This window comes from Triticum aestivum, chromosome 1A (genome assembly GCF_018294505.1).
Source record: "Triticum aestivum cultivar Chinese Spring chromosome 1A, IWGSC CS RefSeq v2.1, whole genome shotgun sequence".
In the NCBI taxonomy this organism is placed as follows: domain Eukaryota; kingdom Viridiplantae; phylum Streptophyta; class Magnoliopsida; order Poales; family Poaceae; genus Triticum; species Triticum aestivum.
The window spans coordinates 575796515-575811360 of NC_057794.1; positions in this window are offsets into that span (position 1 = coordinate 575796515).

Sequence of the window (14846 nt, forward strand, 5' to 3'; positions counted from 1 at the left end):
ATCGCTTTGATTTGGCAAATCCATCATGAACCCCTTTGATCCCCTTAATAGTGCGAGATCCCTATAACTCAAGATATAAACAGAAAAGGCTACACCTTTTGTCATTATTGTACAATTCTCAAGTCATATTCTTGGGGGGGGGGGGGGGGGGGGTCGATAATCCACAACACAATTTCCTTGGGGGCTAAAACTTGTGTGTTAACTTAGCAAACGTAATTAGTCCCCTATATGTATACTATCAACAATGTCAATATATGCTTAAGGACATGGATACACTTTCAACAGTAACCTGCTTGGTGAAGCATGCAAAATTCAATCTAGGGAATCTGTCAGCCAGAGAGATATCATCAATCCAAACATCTTCCTAAAAAGGGTGTTTTTCCTATCAACAAGTTTCTTTTTGGCAAAATGTTGGAAAATGTTATTCACATTCAGCCCTGCCAAAAGTGACACCCACCAGTTCCTACACCCATACTTGGCAGGGTTAGAGAGTGAAGATATTTCTGTGTGAGAAAATTTTGCCGTAGACCTTCAGAGTTATAAAGCTTCCATAGTCATTTGCATAGTAAACTTTGATTCATAGTTTGTAAATCCAGCACACCAAGTCCACCAGTCTTTTGGCAGACAAACTAAAGGCCAGTTAACCAAATGGTATATCTTCTTGGTCCTATTTGTCCTGCCAGGTCATTCTAGCTCTATTGGTATTCATCTTCTTTAAGGAACCTTTAGGGCCTCCAGGAAAGATAACGTGTACAAGGGTATACTACTGAGACAAACATTGGTTAATGTAAAGCCTTCTTCCAATAGAAAGGATATTTCCGATTCCCGAACTTTTAAATGCTTGAACCTTTTCAATTCAAAAGCCTTCTTCAAATTCCTGAACTTTCTAACATCTGTGAATTTTTTGAATTTATGTTGTATGTTTTTCCTTGAATTCATTAAAAAATCAGATTCATGCACTTTTTTGAATTTAATCCCGCATTTTTGTTTGAACTAGTGCACTTTTTAAAGTTTGTCAACTTTTTTTGAAATTGCGATTTTTTGAATTCATGAACATTTTTTATGAACTCATGTTTTTTTCTCCAAAAAATCACATTTTCTCGAAAAGTCAAGGGTCAACTGATCAATGGTGGACTGGTCAAGAAATTCCGATTAATCGGGATAACTGGCATGTCCCAAGCAAGCACTCGCCTCCTTGTGTGGGTCGTGTGACGAGCAAGCTTCAAAATATCGGATATCGGGTTCATATCGGTTTGGCTTCGACATATCGGATGTCGGATATCGGGTGATATATCGGACGATATGTAGATATATCGGAGAAAACATGTCTAGTTTATTATTTCATTATTCTTGTTCAAAACTTTATTTTTAGTAAAACAAAATGTATGATGTCAATGCTTTAACATGACAGTTTTAGATTCCTAGTTTATTGACTTGTTGATTAAGAAACTATTAAGGAAATATTCACAAAATCCTTGCTTTATGATTAAAAACAATGTGATATACATGCATTTGTATGAAACGTTGTACACAACTTTGATAATATATAATCAATTTGTAAATGCAGAATTATATTTTCACTGCATTCTGATAAATAATCGTTGTCATCTATGTATCGTTCTATATTGGCGGACATATCGAGCTAGATATCAGCCATATCGGTCGATATTTCGGTCCATATCGGATGATATGTTTGAAAATGATATCTACAAAATGATATGTTATGTTTATATCAGTAGAGCCCCAAAAGTGATATATCAGCCTAGATTTAAAAGCTTGGTGACGAGGGGGGGGGGGGGGAGGGGGGATGCGCATGAGCGCTTGCTACCTTCCCTGGCGCTAAACACGTTGGGGGAGGAGGTCTCCCAACGTAGGGGACCTCCTATTTACCACGCACCACGATGCGAAGTGATGAAACGGGTACATCCACTTCGCCAGCGCGCCCTTTTTGGCGGCCCATTTGCGGGGCGAGGCAACCCTTTTTATCTCTTTCATTGTTTCTTTTACATTTCTTTTCTCTCTGTCTTCTGTTTTTTTTCTCTTTTTAGTTTATTATATCACAATTCGGGATTTCATCAAAATGTTCATGTTTTTTTAGTTTTTTCATTAATTTTAAAATTCCTAAAATCTAAAAAATGTATATAATTTTTGCATTTTTTAAAAAATTTACTAAATTCAAAATAATATTCACTAATTGGAAAAAACATTCATGAATTTCACAAAATATGCACCGATGCAAAGATTTTTTTAAAAAATTATGAACTGTTTTAAATTAGATGAGGAAGTTCCAAATTGGATGAACATTTTATTAATTGGATGATTTTTTGTAAATTCATAGAAATATTCAAAAAATATGATGAATTTTTTAATTAGGATGACAATCTTTGAATTAGATGTATGTTTTTTGAATTTCATAGATACAGTAGAAATTTAATTTGATGACCATTTGTTGAATTACCTGAACATGTTAGAAATTGATGAACATATTGTTAAATTGATTATTTTTTTGGAATTATGAACAGAAGATTATTACCATATTTAAAAAATAAAAAATAAATCTAAAGATAAAATTAAAAATCAACCTGTAATAAAAAAATAGGAAATGAATATGAAATAAAAAAAAAGGAAAGGAAAAACAAAGATTATAAAAGAATAGAAAAACCGAAGAAAACCGAAAAGAACGGGTCTGAGAAGCCGCGAGAGCTATATCTCGCTTGGTGCAAGAGTAGCTTATGTCTCTCTGCAGGCTTTTTCTCGCTCCGGAGCCTTCGCTCGCATGCTAGTAAGCGTACGCCACGTTTTCTCTGTTTTTTTCTTTCTTTATTCATTGGTTTCTCTATTTTTTTCCTTTGTTTTTCTCACCGGTTTACTACATTTTATTCCTGGTTTTTACTCGTTTTTCCTTTTTTTTTCTTTTGTTTCTTTCTCCGGTTTCATAGGTTTGTCCTTTTCTTTCATATTTTCTAATATTTCTTCGGTGTTCATTGGATTTCATTCTTTTTTCTTTGTATTTCTCTGACTCTTTCTCAGATATTACTTTTCCATTATTTTTTGGTTTTCACTTTATTTTTTGGTTTTCTTTTTTTTCTTTGGGCCTGTTTGTTTAATTTTTTATTTGTCAATTTCCACCGGTGTCAATTTTGTTGAACACATGTCCACTTTTTACTACAGATTATACGTTTTTCGTATACATCAGAAACATTTTTTATATACATGCTTAACCTTTTCAAATATATGATTAACATATTTTGAAAACTAGATATTAATGTATAATATTTTTCATGCACATTGTACATTTTTATATATATCTACATTTTCTATACACATTTAACATTTCAAAATACATAACTAACATTTTTTAATATATGGTCAACATTTTTTCGTATATATTGCACTTTTTTTTCAAACACAATGTACATTTTGCGTGCACAGTAGGAACAACTTCTTATATAAATTAACATTTTTTGATGTCTACTTTTTTTCATACAAATTGTACATTTTTTGGTATATATCTAATAAGTTTCTGTAATACACGTTCAACATTTTTTGAATACAAGGAAAATAGTTTTTTAATACATGGTCAACATTTTTTTCATACGCATTTTTAACTTTTTTTAATACATGGTCAAAATCTTTTCTATACACATTTAACATTTTTAAATGCTTGATTACTATTTTTCAAATGCAAGATTAACATTTTTATAATACATGGTCAACAATTTTCCTATACATATTAAACATTTTCAAATGTTTGATTAACATTTTAGAAAAAATATTAACATTTTTGGAATACATAGTCAGCAATTTTTAAATACATGGTTAACATTTTTGTGTATACATTTTTATTTATGTCTAATGCTTGATTAACATTTTCAAATAAAATATTAATATTTTCTAAATACGTGATCAGCCTTTTCATACACATTTATATTTTTCTGTATATATGTTTTATGTACATGAGAAACATTTTCTTTATATGCATTTAACTTTTTCCAAATGCTTGGTTAACATTTTGTTCAAATGTTTTATTTAAAGTGTTTTGCATAATATATTTATTTAGGTGTTTTGGAAGTATTAAAGTTCTTTTATAGTTGCACCAACAGTTTTTCAAACTTAATTTTTTTGTTTTGAAATATGTGTAGTTTTTTAAAATATGACAAAAAGAAAAAAGAAAAAAGAATGAAATCGAGTGAACAAACGAACGAACTGTGCCACTGGGTCGGCCCATTACATCGACGCTTCAGGCAAGCGAACAACTTGTCTTGCTAGAAGCGAGACATAGCCGTACCCCTTAGATGGCTCTAGATACATCTCAAAACCAAAAGAGGGATTGTGCGCCGGGTCGTCGCAATTCACTATGTGCGCTGTGCCATTGGATTTCTGCCAACCGAGGGCGCCTTGATGCGAGTTTTTGGGGCGAGGGCGGAATGATACGGCACAACGAGCACGTGCGTTCCACAAGCACTAATGATGTGTTTGGTTGCCGGCATATATGCCAACTAGGCCTGCGGGAGATGTTTTTAGGCTGTTGGCGTGCATCTGCTTCTCAGGCCACACGGGGCTGAATACGAGGGAACTATCGAATCGACCATTTTTGGCATGACATGCTCGCTCGAGCCACGTGTGCCCGTCGCCTACATGCATTGGAAAGCGCGGGAGACGGACGGGACGTCTCATAAATCTCCTCCCTCTCTCTAGTTACCCCCACTCTCATTCACACCGCCCTCTCTCCCTCACCCTCACACCCTTTTGTGCTCTCCTCCAGGCTCCAATGGCATGCCCGCCGCCGCGCCGCCCCACCCCATCATCGCCAGTAGCAACCCAATCCAAGACCGGTGGGTGGCCAGCCTCTCCAACAATGGCATTGACCACATGGCGGCCATCTGCACGTCAACCCCTTCTGTACCAGATCGTGTCCTCCGGCCAATATGTTGCCAGCCGCTCCAGCTCCACCTCCAATTCCGGACCTACTGGTCCTCGGTTCGACTGTTGTGGCAGTGGGAACCTCATCGGCTACGACATCGGTAGCCATGGACGAAAGGTTCCCCCCTATTAGGGGTTTTCTCCGGGGAGGGCGGCAGAGCCCTGGACGATGGCTCCCACTTCGTCCATGACGCGCGTCACCAAGAGCACCAGCACATCGGCGATGGCTGGGCCATCCTCTTCGGGCGGCCTAGCATTGCCGCCAGGGTTTGTTCCTCAGCCTATGCTCCAATGGCAACCACTCCGGTAAGTAGTTACACCCCCCCTTTGCTCGTAGATGTAGTTTAGGCTTTGTGCTTAGTGAGTACTAGGATTAGATTTTATTTGATTGGATAGGATCCGATTTGAATCGAATCAATTCAGTCCAATCAATTGCGGTTGATTGAAAATGTAGGTGGCAACTGCCTCGGGTGTTGATGAAGAATTGGTGCATGATCATGGGTTTATTTTAGATTGTTGGATTAGTACTCCTCGGCTGTTGATGCTAGATCGGTAGTGCTACTGCGTGTCTGCGTTGATGCTAGATTGGTAGTGATATTGTGTTGTCGCTAGATTTGTGCTTGCTATTTGTGTCGTTCTTAGTTCATTCACAGTTATAGTTCGATTTTGTTCATAGTTAGGATTTCTGCATGATCGTAGTACATGCATGCTCATTAGAGTTAGTAGGATCAATGTTGATGCTCATATACATAGTAGGACCAATGTGCTTGGTCATATAGGTAGTAGGACCAGTGTGAATGCTGTTAAATTTGAACCCATTTTGGGCGCTTTTGAACATAGCACTTGTGTATGCATGCTTGTAGGATCGAAAGTATGTCTAGAGGGGGGGTGGTGGTGATTAGACTACTCGACCAAATAAAAATCTAGCCTTTTCCCAATTTTAAGTCTTGGCAGATTTTAGCAACTTAGCACAAGTCAAGCAATCAACCTACACATGCAAGTCTAAGAGTATAGCAGCAGAATGTAAAATATTTGCATATGAAGGTAAAGGGAGGAGTTTGGAGGGAGCAAACGCAATGTAGACACGGAGATTTTTGGCGTGATTCCGATAGGTGGTGCTATCGTACATCCACGTTGATGGAGACTTCAACCCACGAAGGGTAACGGTTGCGCGAGTCCACGGAGGGCTCCACCCACGAAGGGCCCACGAAGAAGCAACCTTGTCTATCCCACCATGTCCATCGCCCACGAAGGACTTCCCTCACTAGGGTAGATCTTCACGAAGTAGGCGATCTCCTTGCCCGTACAAACTCCTTGGTTCAACTCCACAATCTTGTCGGAGGCTCCCAAGTGACACCTAACCAATCTAGGAGACACCACTCTCCAGAAGGTAATGGATGGTGTGTTGATGGTGAACTCCTTGCTCTTGTGCTTAAAATGATAGTCTCCCCAACACTCAACTCTCTCTCACTGATTTGGATTGGGTGGAAAGATGATTTGAGTGGAAAGCAACTTGGGGAAGGCTAGAGATCAAGATTCATATGGTTGGAATGGAATATCTTGGTCTCAACACATGAGTAGGTGGTTCTCTCTCAGAAAATGAATGCTGAAGTGCAGGCACGTTCTGATGCCTCTCCTTACTAATGAAGGAAGGGTGGAGGGGTATATATAGCCTCCACACAAAATCTAACCGTTACACATAATTTACCAAACTCGGTGGGACCGAATCAGAAAACTCGGTCAGACCGATTCAGTTCATAATGTGACCGTTAGGCATTTCGGTGGGACCGGCATGTCAACTCGGTGGGTCTGACATGTCAACTCGGTGGGACCGATTCTATTAGGGTTAGGGCATAACATAATCTCAGTGAGACCGATTACACAAACTCGGTGGGACCGATTTTGGTAATAGGCTAACCAGAGAGTTGGTCAGGCAAACTCGATGGGACCGAATCGCTCATTTCGATGAGACCGAAACGTTACAAAAGGGAAACAGAGAGTTTGCATTGCAAAGTCGGTGGGACCGACCACTCATCTCATTTGAACTAAAACGCTACAAGGGGAAACAGAGAGTTTGCAATCCCATCTCGGTGAGACCGAGATCCCTATCGGTGAGACTGATATGACCGGGGTTTCTGGCAGTGGCTATGTCAAGTGAACTCGGTGGCGCCGGATAGAACATTTCTGTGCGGCCGAGTTTGACTTTTGGTTTGGGACATATGTGGATATGAGAAAGTGGTTGAGGGTTTTTGGAGCATATCACTAAGCATTTTGAGCAAGCAAGCCATTAAGCAACACCTCATCCCCTTTTAATAGTATTGGCTTTTCCTATGGACTCAATGTGATCTTGGATCACTAAAATGAAAAAGCAGAGTCTTTAGCTTGAGCCAATATGCGTCCTTAGCATTTTGAGGGGTCCACATTCCTAATCCATGCCATGCCAATCATTGAACTTTCTGAAATGATCATCTTGAAATAGTATTAGTTCAATGAGCTATATGTTGTTAATAATTACCAAAACCACCCAGGGATAGTTGCACTTTCAATCTCCCCTTTTTTGGTAATTGACGACAACATATAGATCAAAGCTTTGACAAATGGTAATAAGATTTAAATACATTGTCGCTTTGAGAAGTATGTGATAAGCAAGAGCTCCCCCTAAATTTGTGCACTATTTAAGATTTGCTTTTGAATGCAAATGCACAATCAATTGGGATCATGGGTCACTCTTCCATGTCACATACATCTTGGTGGAGCGTTCAAAATGATATGAATTAAAACATGCACTCATCACCAAGCAAAGTGAATGATCATATAAGGATATAAAAGATAATGTCATCCAAGCAAATGTTAAAGTATGATATGATCAAACACATGATCATACAAGTATCTCACACATACATAAAGTATCAAACGAGCACACTCACAAGTTCAACTAAAAAGCAAGAAAGGAAGATAGACAAAGCAACACTCTCTCTGAAGCGACAAAGCAGCAAAGCAACACTCTCTCTCGAAGCCTATGATCTATACATTTCTTCCCCTTTGGCAACAAGTTACCAAAAAGTTCGAAAATGCATAGTGCTATGCGTCTCTCAGGCTTGGTCTTCGGGAGGTGGTGTAGATAGAACTCCAAGGATGAAGGCATCAGTGGATGATGTTGGAGCTGGTGGAGCAGGTACTGGAGGTGGTACTGAAGCCGTTGATGGTGCAGATGAAGTAGCTCTTGTATCTGATACTGGCACTACAGCTGACCTCGGACTCCTTGGCACTCACTGAAAAGCATCCGTAGTTGCCTTCCCTCTCTTCTCCTCAGCTTCCTCCTGGAGCTGCTCGACTGCAGTCTGTATCTCAGTCACCTTGAGGTCAAGATCATAGAATTTTGTCTCAACAATCCTTCGAAGCTCTCTTGATTCTGAGTCAGGGTGGCCAAGGCCTTCTCAATCCTCAATGTTGCTTGTATCAGATAACCCAATTGATCTTGTTTGCTCTTTAAGAACACTTGAGATGCTTCCTCGACACTTGGCATCCTTGTAGCCTTTTCTGCCTTTGCCTTAGCTCTCTTCTCTTATGCTTGTGCTGATGAAGGTTCATTCTCATTGACCACAACTATGTCATCCTCAAATTCCGGGTGCAAAGTAAGTGCTCCTTGTCCAATAGGTAAGTTCCTGTGCCCATCTTGGAGTTGATGAGCACCTGAATATGTGGAGCATACCCGCAAGATCTTTTCTAATCTGCTGTAGTCCTCTTGATTGTCTCAACAATCAGACTCATGACCTTGAATTTTTGAGGGACATCAAATATTTATAGCAGGTTGATTGAATGTCCTCTTATCATCTTTTGATCTCCTGATTTGGGTAACAGAGTATGCCTCAGGATAGTGTTGATTGTAGGCAGACCGGACAATAGATAATACACAGATCTAAGCTTGTGTCTCCAAAGCTTTATTGGTGATCTCCTTGTACATATTTGCCATTGAGTTGTGGTCCTTCTTCTTCTTGGCATACACATCAATAGTTGATTGGTACCTCGTACCCTCAGACATCCACATGATTCTGCCATCTGGATAGAAATTAGCAGTGGAGTAGAACTGCATAACGAGCTCATCATTCCATTTGGTCAACTTTTGACCCACAAACTCATCAACTCCACAAGCTTTGAAGCTTTCATGTACACCTGGGAAAAAGCCTTCATTCTCATCAATCAATCAACCCATCTCATATCACAGGCAATTAGCTTCTTGTCAAGCAGAATGGTCTCATAGAAATCCTGTTGTTCCTTGGTGTGGAACCTATAGTCCACTGCAGTCCTCCTCCTCACAGCATAGGGATCAGACTGTCTCCAAAGTCTCAATCTTGCATCCTTCCTGATGTTCATGTCCTCAGCCACTGGATGAGTGTCATTGTGTTCTGGAATCTTTGGTTTCAGTTTTCTCAGCACTTGGGCTTCTGCATCTTTTCTTCAACTTCAGGCACTGGGGCCTTGTTCTTTTCTTTAGCAGGGATATTCCTGGTGCTTCTATTGGGCTTAGAAGGATTTTGAGCAGCAACCTTGGGAGCAGCTTTGGGCTTTGATGGAGCAGCCCCTGACCTGATTGCATCTCCCATGAGCTTCTGGGATTTGGGTGCTGGTGCAGCATCCTCTTCCTCTTCATCTTCTTCTGGCTCTCTCATTATGGAGGATCTACCAAAGACTCTGGCAGTGGTCTTCTTGACCCTCTCCTTCCTCTTCTTTCCCTCTCCAGCAGCCTCTCCAGTTGGCTTAGAGGTTTCAGCAGTTGAGGCCCTGGCCTTAGACATTGGGATCCATTTTGTAGGTGCCTTCTTATTCAACCCTGGCTTAGTTGTTACATCAGTGCCATACTCTTTCTTTAGCACCTTCTTTTTTGAGCTAACTTCCTCCTCAATAGTTACATAGTCATCATCTTCAGAACCTGATGTTTTCTTCTTCCTTGTTCTGGTGGCTGCCTTTGGCAAGTTACTAGGAGTGCTCCTGCTGCCATCATATGAAGTGCTTGAGGGACTAGTGCCCTCACTCATTTACACTAGCTCTTTAGATATGTTTTGGCTATCACTCTGGTCAGACATCTTGATAGGCAAACTGACAGCAAACCCTGTGAATAGATGTAGATGAGGTAGAATGGATAAGCATCACAAAGTGCAGAGTTTTTGCAAAACAAATGAGTCAAAAACTTAGTTTTAGTTCTCCACAGAGAGCATTTCGGAGCTACCGATTTGTTAAACTCGGTGATACCGAAGCAACTGTTGGAGTCTGAACTAGTGAACTCGGTCAGACCAAGTCATAGTTCGGTGGCTCCAAGATTGCTAGGGTTTCACAGAGAATCGAACTCGGTCGCACCGATTTGCAATTTTCGGTCAGACCGAAAAGCGCATGTGCAATGGCCTAAGCCAAATCGGTGAGACCGATTTCTACAACTCGGTCGGTCCGAGATGAGTTCGGTGGAGACCTAACCCTAAATTTTCGAATCAAACCCAACTTAAAGGGAGTTTTCTCTGGATAGATTGATTTCATACTTGGTGCGAATCATGGCAAAGCAATGTGCTAATAATCGGAATGAGGAATCAACACATAAAGTCAAGCTCATACCCTAGTTCGGTGGGACTTTGATACGTCTCCGTCGTATCTATAATTTTTGTTTGTTCCATGCCAATATTATACAACTTTCATATACTTTTGGCAATTTTTTATACTATTTTTGGGACTAACATATTGATCCAGTGTCCAGTGCCAGTTCCTGTTTGTTGCATGTTTTTTGTTTCGTAGAAAATCCATATCAAACGGAGTCCAAACGGGATAAAAATAGACGGAGATTTTTTTGGAATATATGTGAATTTTGGCAAGTGGACTCAACGTGAGACGATGCCCGAGGGGCCCACGAGGGTGAGGGGCGTTCCCTGGACCCTCGTGGCCACTACGTAAGGCGGTTGGTGCCCTTCTTTCGTCGCAAGAAATCCAATATCCGGATACAAATCGTGTTAAAATTTCAGCCCAATCGGAGTTATGGATCTCCGGGAATATAAGAAACGGTGAATGACCAGAATCTGAAACGCAGAAGTAGAGAGAGACAGAGAGACAGATCCAATCTCGGAGGGGCTCTCGCCCCTCCGCCGCCATGGAGGCCATGGACCAGAGGGGAAACCCTTCTCCCATCTAGGGAGAAGGTCAAGGAAGAAGAAGAAGAAGAAGGGGCTCTCTCTCCCCCTCTCTCCCGGTGGCGCCGGAACGCCGCCGGGGCCATCATCGTGTGACGGCGATCTACACCAACACCTCCGTCATCTTCACCAACATATTCATCACCTTCCCCCATCTATCTACAAAGGTCCACTCTCCCGCAACCCGTTGTACCCTCTACTTGAGCATGGTGCTTTATGCTTCATATTATTGTCCAATGATGTGTTGCCATCCTATGATGTCTGAGTAGATTTTCGTTGTCCCATCGATAATTGGTGAATTGCTATGATTGGTTTAATTTTCTTGTGGTTATGTTGCTGTCCTTTGGTGCCCATCATATGAGCGTGCGCGTGGATCACACCATAGGGTTAGTTGTATGTTGATAGGACTATGTATTGGAGGACAAGAGTGAAAAAAAGCTTCAACCTAGCATAGAAATTGATGCATACGGGATTGAAGGGGGACCAATATATATTAATGCTATGGTTGGGTTTTACCTTAATGAACGTTAGTAGTTGCGGATGCTTGCTAATAGTTCCAATCATAAGTGCATAGAATTCCAAGTTAGGGACATGCTAGCAGTGGCCTCTCCCACATAAAACTTGCTATCGGTCTAGTAAAGTAGTCAATTGCTTAGGGACAATTTCACAACTCCTACCACCACTTTTCCACACTTTCTATACTAACTTTATTACTTCTTTACCTAAAACAGCCCCTAGTATTTATTTACGTGCTCTTTATATTCTTGCAAACCTATCCCGTTACACCTACAAAGTACTTCTAGTTTCATACTTGTTCTAGGTAAAGCGAACGTTAAGCGTGCGTAAAGTTGTATCGGTGGTCGATAGAACTTGAGGGAATATTTGTTCTACCTTTAGCTCCTTGTTGGGTTCGACACTCTTACTTATCGAAAGAGGCTACAATTGATCCCCTACACTTGTGGGTTATCAAGACCTTTTTCTGGCGCCGTTGCCGGGGAGTTATAGCGTGGGGTGAATATTCTCATGTGTGCTTGTTTGCTTTATCACTAAGTAGTTTTTATTTCGTAATCTTGTTTTCTATCTTTAGTTATGGGTAGGAAATGCAAAATACCAAAAAAAATTAGTTGTACCCACTACACCAATGGTTGAAGAACCACTCAAAATCTATCACACTCCTGAAGCTTTTTACTTGGATCATCTCCGATCCCTATGTGCTCATGCTGAAACCCCAACTAGCTTAGTTGAGGGAAAATCATTATATGAGCATGCTTGTTATGTGCGATACCGTTTATCTAAAAAGGGAAACTTTTACTAGATCAAATTCATTGTTTGCAATGCTATGCTTGGAATTTATGTGAAATATATGATTTTACTTGTTGTTCTGAAGACCCTAAGAAACACCTTCCCTACCAATGTGAGTTTAGTTATAATGGAATCGTATCTTCGTATGCTAAGGGTGTTTATAATTACTATGATGTTCAAAAAATTGAAGAATTCGTTGCTTTTAAGGGTGCTTATGAAATTGCTTCTTTGATTGGAAAGTATGATGCTACTCTGTACAAATCTGAAAATTTTGCCATACTTAAATATTGTTATGATAATTATGCTTCTAATTCCTATGTTAAACCATATATTGAGGACTCCTCCGCTGCCCAAGAAGAGACTAATATTTTGCAGGAGTCTATGGAAGAAAGAATTGATGAAACTATGGGCTCATTGGATGAAAAAGATGATGAGGAGAGCAAAGAACAAAAGGAGCAAGAGCGGATTAGCTACCCGTGCCCAGCTTCTAATGAGAGTAACTCTTCAACTCATACATTGTTTAATCCCCCTTCGTGCTTACCAAAGGATGATTGCTATGATGATTGTTATGATCCCGTTGATTCTTTTGAAATATCCCTTTTTGATGATGCTTTCTATGCTTGTGGCCAAGATGAAAATATGAATTATGCTTATGGAGATGAACTTGCTATAGTTCCTTATGTTAAACATGAAATTGTTGCTATTGCACTCACACATAATAGTCCTATTATCTTTTCGAATTCTCCCGACTACACTATATCAGAGAAGTTTGCCCTTATTAAGGATTATATTGATGGGTTGCATTTTACCGTTGCACATGATAATTTTGATGAATATAATATGAATGTGCTTGCTGCTCCTACTTGCAATTATTATGAGAGAGGAACTACATCTCCGCCTCTCCATGTTTCCAATATGATAAAATTGCAAGAAACTGTTTATACTATGCATTGGACTTTACTATGTGTGCATGAATTATTCTTTTATGACATGCTGATGCATAGGAAGAGAGTTAGACTTCGTCATTACATGATATATGTTACTTTTTTCTCACTACTAAATTACAAATCATTGTTAATTAAAATTGGCTTTGATATATGAGGGAGTCCTGGATTAGGGGGTGTCCGGATGGCCGGACTATACCTTCAGCCGGACTCCTGGACTATGAAGATACAAGACTGAAGACTTCGTCCCGTGTCCGGAAGGGACTTTCCTTGGCGTGGAAGGCAAGCTTGGTGATACGGATATGTAGATCTCCTACCATTGTAACCGACTTTGTGCAACCCTAACCCTCTCCGGTGTCTATATAAAATGGAGGGTTTTAGTCCGTAGGACAACATACAGATCAACAATCATACCATAGGCTAGCTTCTAGGGTTTAGCCTCTCCGATCTCGTGGTAGATCTACTCTTGTACTACCCATATCATCAATATTAATCAAGCAGGACGTAGGGTTTTACCTCCATCAAGAGGGCCCGAACCTGGGTAAAACTTCGTGTCCCTTGCCTCCTGTTACCATCCGGCCTAGACGCACAGTTCGGGAGCCCCTACCCGAGATCCGCCGGTTTTGACACCAACATTGGTGCTTTCATTGAGAGTTCCTCTGTGTCATCGCCGTTAGGCTTGATGGCTCCTACGATCATCAATAGCGATGCAGTTCAGGGTGAGACCTTCCTCCCCGGACAGATCTTCATCTTCGGCGGCTTCGCACTGCGGGCCAATTCACTTGGCCATCTGGAGCAGATCGAAAGCTATGCCCCTGGCCGTCAGGTCAGATTTGGAAGTTTAAACTACACGACTGACATCCGCGGGGACGTGATCTTCGACGGATTCGAGCCACTGCCGAGCGCGCCGCACTGTCACGACGAGCATGATCTAGCTCTGCCGCCGAACAGTGCCCTGGAGGCCGCACCCGCATCGGCTTCGACCCTTAATTCGGAGCCAACTGCGCCGATCGAGGACGGGTGGTTGGATGCCGCCTCGGGGGCTGCGATCCGAACGGCGATCGAGCCGAACACCAGCCCCACACTCCGCGAGACTCATGACTCCAAGGAGCCGGACTCCTCTCCGGACTCCGAACCCTCCGCGCCCCTGCCGATCGAATCCGATTGGGCGCCGATCATGGAGTTTACTGCCGCGGACATCTTTCAGCACTCGCCTTTCGGCGATATTCTGAAGACACTAAAGTCTCTCTCTTTATTAGGAGAGCCCTGGCCGGACTAGGTCAGCAAGGTTGGGATACGGACGATGAAGAAATTCAAAGCCCACCCACCACCCACTTTGTAGCCATTGTCGACGATTTAACCGACATGCTCGACTTCGACTCCGAAGACATCGACGGTATGGACGCCGATGAAGGAGACGATGAAGAGCCAACGCCTATTGGGCCCTGGAAAGCCACCTCGTCATATGACATATACATGGTGGACACCCCAAAAGAAGGAGATGGCG